The sequence below is a fragment of the Phoca vitulina genome, unplaced genomic scaffold (assembly GCF_004348235.1).
Source record: "Phoca vitulina isolate PV1807 unplaced genomic scaffold, GSC_HSeal_1.0 scaffold12, whole genome shotgun sequence".
NCBI lineage: Eukaryota > Metazoa > Chordata > Mammalia > Carnivora > Phocidae > Phoca > Phoca vitulina.
Window position 1 is genome coordinate 8,235,422 of NW_022589715.1, and position 9,687 is coordinate 8,245,108.

General features: G+C 46.3%; 1 long non-coding RNA gene across 1 annotated transcript in view; it reads right to left on the reverse strand.

The window, feature by feature from the left end:
• Positions 1-550: 550 nt before the first annotated feature.
• Positions 551-9,687, reverse strand: part of LOC116636042 — a 56,554-nt gene continuing 47,417 nt past the window's right edge. Inside the window, exon 3 of the long non-coding RNA XR_004300273.1 lies at positions 551-760. This is a non-coding gene — a long non-coding RNA (uncharacterized LOC116636042). The remainder of the gene's footprint in view (positions 761-9,687) is intronic.

The following is a 9,687-nucleotide window of genomic DNA, read 5'->3' on the forward strand; positions in this document are numbered from 1 at the left end:
GAGAGGGAGAAGCAGGCTCCTCACCAAGCAGGGAGCCCGATGTGGGGCTCGATCCCAGGATCCTGGGATCATGACCTGAGCCGAAGGCAGACGCTTAACGACTGAGCCACCCAGGCGCCCCAAATCAAATCCATTTTTTAAAAAAATTTTTAATTGAGGTAGGTATAATTGCTATATAACATTATATTAGTTTCAGGTATACAACATAATGATTTGATATTTGTATGTATTGTGAAATGAGCATCACAATAAGTCTAGTTAACATCCATCATCATACATGGTTACACATTTTTTCTTATGAGAACTTTTATGATTATTATCAATTCTCAAAACATGCAATACAGTATTATTAACTAAAGTCACCATGCTGTACATTACATCCCCAGGATCTATTTATTTTATAACAGGAAGTTTGTATCTTTTGACCCTCTTCACCCATTTTACCCACCCCTTAGCCCCCCTCAAATCCATTTTTAAAACAAAGGAGCACCTACCCAGCCCAGGCTTGACATCCATTCCCAAGCAAATACAGGCTCCTTAATGCCCCTAATCAAGATCTGTCTGTGTTTAACCAACCTCCTCACAGGGTCCTGGCATCAGCTTCACTCCACCCACCTTCCAAGGCTCCAGAACAGGTGAGAAAAATGAGAAGACCCTTCCGGGGGCGGTAGGATTTGGCCCTCACAGCCTGCCATTCACACAGCGGGACAGAAAAGGCATTCACTTTCCTCCTCCGTGTCATGATACCAACCGAAATTACCTTTAAATGAGGAAGAAAGTCATTACTTAATCAATAGGATTGCGTCAATTGAGGAAAATTTGTCTCCAGTGTAAACAAGCGGAACGTCTTTGCGCTCTATGAAAACAAGGTTAAATTACTTGCAGATCCGGCGACGAGAGACATGTAGGAAGTGAACCTGAAGCTGACACATTCAAGGTCTGGGAACCGAAAATAATAGGAATTGTTCTGATTTTTCCAGTGGAATCGAGCAAGAGATGGACCTGCCTCTTTGCAAAGCCAAGGATCCCTATGCCTTACTCCTTATTTTGAGGAGGAGGAGGAGGAGGAGAGGAAAGATAATGACAAAGAGAGATGAGAACAAACAAAGGTTAAATGAAAGGTGGGCAGCTGATCCCTCCAGAGCTGACCACTGTCACTGACCTGCAGGGGACTGGTGATGGGGAGAGAGTGGCATTTAAAATGAGGCGTGATCATATCCGTCCAGTGCTTTCTGCTCATAGCCATTCCTTTGCTCCACAAATTCCATTCAGCAGATCCTATCGAGAATAAATTATTATAATGGTGGCTAATGTGTATTAAGTGTCCGTGCCAAGCATGCTGAGCCCTCGACGTGTCTTGTGCTCTTCAATATTCACAACAGCCTTAGAAGGTAGCTACCATGATCATGCCCATTTCACAGATGAGGGAGAGGGCAGTAATAGCTGGAAAATGGTGGGGGCAGTTCTGCTTGGTTCTGGCGCCCACTGTCCTAACTGCCCAGTCTGGGGTGCCCAACCCTGTGCTGTCACGGGGATCCATACAAACCAGAGCTGCTCTCTGGAAGTCCCCCCAGCCACAGAGAAAGGGAGACAGAGCATTTACTCTTGTTCAGGGAGGGGCTCAGCTTGTTCTCAGAGTCTCTGGCTGAGCAGCCTCCTGCCTGCGTCTGTCCCAGGCCTCCTTCCCCGTCCGGTTGCCTCCTTCGACCACCTCAGAAGGAGCCTCTCAGTGGTCAGAGTGATTTCTTTCAAAGCTGAAAGCATCTAGATGGTGAGGGCTAAGTTCCCTGGTCCCTGACAGAACTTCTTCGTGAGAATCTGACCTTCAGGTTCTCTCACCGACTCAGGGGACTATGCTAGCAGCTGAGTGAAAGTCACTGATGTGCTCCCTTCAGAACACACAGAACCACAACCAAATAAACATTTGCTCTGGACTTCTCAAAAGCCAGATTCCATCACTTTTGTGGTAAATTCTGTCTAAAGGTTATACCCGAGTCTCCTCCCACCCTTCTACCTAACCCCCCACTCAGCTCCAATTCTGAAGAGTTCCCATGTGTGGTTCATAACCGACCTTCCTTCCAATACTGTATCCTTTACGTGTCCATCAGGAAAAGACAGTCACCCCACGCCTAGGCCCTGGGTCACCCTAACAGGGATCTGACATGGCCTAGGCCGAGGGGCCTCTTGGCCTCCTCTGGTGAGACTGCGGGGTGCTGGCTCTCTCGCCAAGAGAGCAAGAGTTTCACGTTAAAAAAAAGAAAAAGAAAAGTGAAATGAAACATATTTGACCTGGGAAGAAACAGAAGACCTCTCAAGTTGCCAAAGTGAAGAATTAGACAGGGGGGCAGAGCAAATGTGAACTCCTGGGGAGTCCGTCAGAAGGGGCCCAGATGGACTAGACTCAGCGAGGTGGTGGGGGGAATGGAGACAGGATGATTTATCCAGGTTGGGTTGGGAGACCAGTCGGAGCTTGCGGCAGAGCTAGATACAGCCCACCCTTTGGACCCCATTTATGGAACTCATCAACTTTAGAGCCACATTACGTTCGAGTGGGCAGGAGAGCAGATATTGGTGCCATCACAGGCCCGGCTGGGGCTTGCACAGCATGATGACGGATGCCAAAAACAAAGGGGAGGGGGGAGGGCCCTTCGGAGACCACAAAAGAGCCTTTATAATTATGCCTCTTCCCGTCTCCGGAGCCTGCCTCGCGCTCTGCTCTGGCTCTCGCTATCCCTCCCTGCCGAGGTGCCAGGCTGCCTGCAGGGCTGCCGTCCTCCTGGATGCGATGCGCGGGGCAGCTGCGGAGCACGCGTCTCTTAATAACCGAGCGTGGACTTGAAGGCAGCTCTTCCGGCCCGCCTCTCTTCTCCTCTCTCCTCCAGGCTAAATAGCGGCAATCCCTTTAACCTTTCTTCATGGGCCCGATTTTCCATCCCTTTAATCATCCCTGTCACTTTCTGCTGGACGGCCTCCACTCTCACCACATCCCTCCCCCAGGGTGGAGACTCAGAGCCAACCGGCATAATGGGCCTCCCGCCTCAAGAGCTGCTCCTTCCCCTCCACACTCCAGCCCCCCAGGCTGAGTTACTGCCACTCAGGACACAACTAGAGGGCTTCCCTCCCGACGTGGGTGTTCCCCTTGACCAGAACGTCCCTAACATCCCAGGGTCTCCTCTGAGGGGTCCCCACAGGTCTCTTCCCCTCCATTCCACTGCCCTGCCCCACCACGTCTAGACCCCAGTCTACCCTGTGGACCCTGAGAACAGCCCCCCAGCCAGCTTCCCTGCCTCCATTTGCAGCCCCCTCCCGCCAAAACAGTTAAAAGCCCGCTTTAGAAATAATTTTTTAAATCAAATGTCATTTTTATCTTGTCCCCCCCCTCCCCCTCCACACTCTAGAGCCCTCAGTAGCTAGCTCCCTGTTGCTTTTTGATATAGCAAATGCAAACATTTGCCAGATTCTGGGTCCAGAGTTCTCTCCCCACCTCCTTTTCTGCCTTTGTACAGATCCTCATTCAAAAAGCTTTCCCTAGTTAGTCTTCTCACTCTGGCTACACCTTTACCAGCCACCCATCCCCACAAAATCTTGTTAGATACTGTTTTGGGTGTATTGATATATATATATCTATGGGCTAGGGCTCTTTGACAGAAAACAACTCTGACCTGTTTAAGGAACAGAAAAGGCTAGTTTGGAAATGAAGGCAGAGTTGGCAGAATTAAAGACAGGACTGAACCACAGGCTTAGGAAACGACAGAACAGGGGAGCTCTGAGGTCTTTCTAAAACATTGTCATCAGGTAATCAGCTCCAACTGTCTTCCATCCTTATTTATCTTTGCTTAACATTCAGAGTTTCAGGACCTAGGATCTAGACAAGCTTTGTGACTATGGCGGAGAGTCCTGTGATTGGCCACCCCCCAGAACTACACAGGGTGGGGAGAGTTGCCACATTTCACAAATAAAAATATAAAATGCCCGGCTAGGTTTGCATTTCAGATAAACAATGCATAACTGCTGTTATAAATGCAGTATTTCCTGAATTTGTCTTCCCATTCTTGCCTTCCGCCAGTTCCACTCTGTAGCTCCCAGGTGGGTAGGCATCCCCTCAGACCTGTGCCTGCCTCCCCTCTCACTGCCACAATACCCGGCTCTACCTCACCCCCAACACCTTTCTTTAGTCCATCCTCAAGGTGGCTGTGGATTTTACTTCTTTCACTTTAGTCTTAGTAACCCAGCTTATAGCACCTCCAAACTATACATTAACTGACAGAAATAAAAAGACTAATGTACCCTTTGACAATCATTATTATTTATTTCCTCTTCACCTCTATTGAGGAAAAAACACCTTTCTTGGCCGTCTCTCTTTTGCCAGATACTTTGAAAACAGCCCTGATGACACTGAACATTCTGTATAACTTCTTACAGCTTCACGTGCATTTTCACATTCATGATTTTATTCAGTGTCATAAATTACCGTAATTAGTGAGCTCAGTGGTCAGTTGGCCCCAGGAATACAGTCTCCCATTTCTCAGATGAGAAATGAAAACTTTGAAAGGTAGATTATAAAAACGAGCGTGGATTCCAAGTTATCTGATCCAAGGCTTAGAACGACGTGTTCTTTCCTCGGCATCAGGGGTTAGCAAACTTTTTCTGTAAAGGAGCAGATAGTAAACATGTCAGGCTTTGTACACCATACGCGCTCTGTCACAACCACTCAGCTCTGCCACCGTAACGCAAAAGCAGTCACAGTTGATACATGAGTGAGTGGATGGATGTTCCAGTAAGCCGTATTTACAGAAAAGGTCACCGGCCATATTTAGCCCCACAAGCTGCAGTTAGCTAACTCTCATCTCCTATACACAACGCAGTAAGCACTCTTTAATCTTTATGAGCCTGTTGAAGTTTGCCTCCAATTAGGATGCATGACTTTGACCTGTATCAGTATTAGATCATTCTACTAATTTTCTCTCTCCTTACCTCTTATGTGTCAGTATTGTTTGGATGGTAACTGGCTTGGCTCCCCACTACCCCCTTGATCCCTCCTACACCATGGCAAAGTTTTGGACCTTTGTGCTGTGAACATGCCCAGCTAAGCCCATCCTTCCTCCCCTGGATCCTTCTTTACCTGCATGTGAGATCAGTTCTGACAGGCCTTGTGAGGAGGCACCTTTCTGGGACAGAGCTTTCCCTGAGGCCCCCAGGATTAACCAGGATAAACCATCCTTCCAGCTGCCCTTCACTATGGGTTTCATGTGCCTCCTCTTTTGGTCCTTTTCCAAGTTTGCCCCAGGAAACTCATGTACTGGAATGGTAACTCCATGACAGGTCTTCCTACAGCCCTCTTCAGCTCTGGTCTATGGAAGACAGAGACTCTTTAGTCCATCTTCTGCCTTCAGAGTGGGAAGACCAGCTTAAATGCTCCTCCCAGAGAGAACAGGAACTCCCTAGAGCAAACCAGCTAGTTTGGCTTGTACCTCTTCACTGTTATAGATCTGGGACAGTGAGAGGTGGGGACTGTGTGTAAACAGCATTCTCCCAGGCTTAGATGACTGGGGTTGCAAATCCTCGGGCGTGGTGACGGCCCACCCGGAACCAGATTCTGTGTCGTAGGAGCCGATGGGAAGTGACTGATACCTCACCGAAGCGTCTGAGCTTTTTAGGTGGGCTTCCAGGTGCATGTGTGTGCACACACCAGCCATAAAGTCCGAAGAGATTCTAGAGATCATGTTGCCCAAACCCCTCATTTACAAATAAGGGAACTAAAGCCCTGAGAAATCACCTTAGTTTATCATGACACCAGGGGATAAGGAGCCACATTGTCTTTATAAACCATATCCGTAAAGATGATGATGAACTTGATCAGTGAAACTGAAATCTGTAACTATAAAGCTTTCCTTGAATATCAATATATTTTATTTTAAATAGGAAGCAGAGAATGTGCTCAGCCCGGCATAGCCCAAAGCTGTGCTGAGATCAACTTTTTCAGAAATAATTGAGATTTGGCCTTCTCAAAGCTTCCATGTGTTCCAAAGGTGGAGTTCCCCTGGGAGCATCAACAATCTCTTCCAACTTTCTTCATAAAGTCTTCAATAGGGTCAAGAGAAGCAACAAAGGGTAGAGAGTACAAGTAACACTTGGGATCTGAATGCCCTGGCTCCACCATTTAGAAGCTGTGTGACCTTGAGCAAATAATTTATTTTTCTAAGCCTCGTTTCTCATCTGTAAAAGAAGTATAACAATAGTACTTATCTCAAGGAGATGATGTAATAATTAAATGAGATAATGGATACAGAGTGTCTGGCACAGGCTGACTTAATAGCAACTATTCAATAAATATTGACTAATGTTGCAATGTTGACACCTCAGGCTTTTTGCCTAAAGCCCAACTCTGATTTTGAGTTGACCACTCTGCCTACTTTTCCGACTGTGTAACAGGCATAATAATTTAGCAGGAGAGATGGATAATTGAAGTTAGTTATGACCTGGGAAAACAGATCTGGCTCCTTGCCCAGACCACAATCTGGCCCAAATGACCTCCAGGCTAAGAGACAAGGTGCCTTTCTGAGCTGAGTCCCCTCTGAGGGGGTGGCCTCCAAGCCAGGACTCAAGGTCCCTGGAAGAAGAAGTAAGGCAGAGAAGTTCAGAGAAATAGGGAAATGTGAACAAGGCTAATGCACAATTTTCTTTGTGGACAATCTTTCCAGCATGATTTTTGAGTCAAATTGTGTCATCCTCATCCTTTGAAAGTCTTGCAGGATGAGGGCAAGGAAAACCAGGGAATTCCTACAACACAAAGATGAAGGGTCAGGATATATCCTGGATAACAGTTATGCTTCAGGAATACCTCAATAGACCAGACTGTAGTATTTGCAGCATCTCCAAAACCATTTAAAAAGAAGAAAAAGAAAAAAAGCAGACCACCTAGAACTTCATTTTCCTGGTGATAGAAGAAATATGCTAGACAAAACAATGCTTTCTCCTTTTCCCTGGGTTACTTGGCAGCAGCAGAAAACTTTTGACAAGAAGTTCCAGAAGGGCTTGATATTGGGTTTGAAAAGTACAAATTCCCACAACAATCAGTGACTAAAGTAGCAATATTTTAGCCTTTCACAGGAATCTGGTTATTATTACCATTAATGCCAAGTATCTTGTTTCTATTCTTTTTGATTTAAGGTAATTTTCTTTGTAAAAGGCCTGCTTTGTTAAGCCCTACACAGTTACATTGGCTTTGAGAGAAAGAGAAGTGGGCATGGTGGGAAAGTATCATGTTATACTGAAATTTTAGAGGGCCTGGTTGTGAAGACCCCCTTTGTTTCTGCTCTGAACCTGATGCAGTTCTCCAGTCTTCACGTTCTAGTCCAGGGCACTAATCTCAGCATTGTCCGGTCTGATGATGGTATCTCTACTTGAACATGATCGTTCCCAAGGAAGGTCTCCAAAAGGCTGTACGTACTTCATCAGGCCTGGCTATGACCTGGCCAAAGGAGACCCAAGTCAATGTTCACGTCTAGAAAGTGACCCCATGACTCAGGGTCCATCTTGTAGACAATGAAGAAGGACAGATAGCAAAAAGTGAAATATCTAGCTCAGTGGCAATTTTGCCCCCCAGGAGACATTCAACAATGTCTGGAGACATCTGTGATTATCACAACTTTGGGGGATGGAGGCCAGAGATGCTACTAAACATCCTACAAAACGCAGGACAAGACCCACAACAAAGACTTATCTAGCTCCAAATGTCAATAGTGCTGACATTGAGAAAGGCTGAGACAGAGACACAGAAAGCCCTGCATGGGCTGAGCCCTGCCTACCTCCCTCTCCATATTTTGCCCTATTCCCACTCACTCCCTGAACTCCAGGTACACAAACAACTTCCAGTCCTTCACTGCACTGCATTCCCTTGGCATATTCTTCTCCCTCTGCCTGCCAGGCTGTACCCTCTCATTCTATCTAGTTAATACCTTCTCACCCCCCAGATCTCGTCCAATAGATACTTTCTTGGGGAGCCCTTTGAATAAGACTAAGTTAAGTTCCCCATTACATGCTGTCTCCCTTTATTCTTTCTTTTTCCAAGGGTTTTTCAAAGTGTCTTTGTGGCTTTTTCAGAAATCTCCAAGCTCCTTTTCTCTTGGCTCTCAAATGTCTGGACTACCAGCACTAACTGCAGCCAAATGGCTACTGTTTGAGTCCCCACCCTGGCATGTTCTAGTTGTAGGACCTTAGACAAGTCACCTACCACGTACTTGAGTCACGCTTACCTCCAACATGAAGCCAATAACTGTACCTAGCTTCTAGGGATGCCATGAGGATTAAATGAGAGATTAGAACAGTGCCAGGCCCATTGTGAGTACCCATATGGAAGTTTGCTGTAATTATGACTTTAAGAATTAAAACCTGCTTTTCTGAGACATTGAGCTCTATAAGAGAGAGATGCAGTATTTTCTCTTCCCAGCAGCATGACCCTCACACTACCTTTTCTCTACTAGAGGAATCAGAGCTCAAATCATTTAAGGCAGGAGGGGGTCAAAGTCAATGCTTTGTGTTTACACATAAAGCAACTGAGACCCAGAGGGGTTAAGGGATTTGGAAAAATCACATGGCAGGTTTCTTTCTACCTGATCAGTCTCTCAGTCTCTCTCTCTCTCTCTCTCTCCCTCTCTCCTCCTCCTTCCCTCCCTCCCACCCCTACCAACCATCTCTCCTCCCCAGCCCCCCTGTGAGGTGACAACTGGTATGATTCCTGATCTACACTAAATGAATATCCCATAGCAACTATCTCCATTGGACTACAGTTCCCTGCTCCCCAGCCTTTCTACAAAAGACCTGGGGGTTATAAAATCCAAGCTTATCAGAGCAAAGTACACCAAACAGAACACAGCAAGGTTTCTAATCAGAGATTTAAGGTGCTTACCCAACAGCCTAAAAAAGAAAATCTAGACCTGACCAAAAAAAAAAAAAAAAGGAGACCAAGGGCAAATAATAACCTAAATAAATTAAGAAAACACTGAGGCAGTCTCCTGAAGTTTTCAGCCATTACATCATTGATCCTGAGACGGAGCTGGGGAATGTCTCCCCAGGGCTTCACGAGCAGGGCCATATCTCATTTGTTTTAACTCCCTCAAATCCTATTTGACTCTTTGACACCCTCCCAGCCGCTCATGGCTGTTCTTACTCTTTTTCCGGTCCCTACAGGTTTTTGTAAGCTCGCTCTTTGCCAACCCTGCAGTATTTTAGCCCAGATTGTCACTAGGGCCTTAGACCTCACGGAGAGCAGTATGGCATCCAGACTATGGAGGACAACAGCCTCTGACCTCTTGGTCTGGCCACACCTGGGGAACCCAGCTCTGTTGGGGGTCCTACTCTTTAGGAAGGACACGAACAAACTGAAACAGCATGAGAGAAGAACAAGAGGGCAGAAAAGACCTAGGAAGGGGCACAAGAGCTCCAACAAACTGAAGGGCCTTTCAGAATGAGCTAATGTGAACTTCTGATTGCTCTACAAATCCATTCTGGTAAAACATAGCAAAAAAAAATTATAAATATAGCTAAGCTCAGAAATATAAAGCAAAATCTCTGGGTACCAGGAAAGAAGAAAGAAAGAAAGAAAGAGAGAGAGAGAGAGGGAGGGAGGGAGGGAAGAAGAAAGGAAGGAAGGAAGGAAGGAAGGAAGGAAGGAAGGAAGGAAGGAAG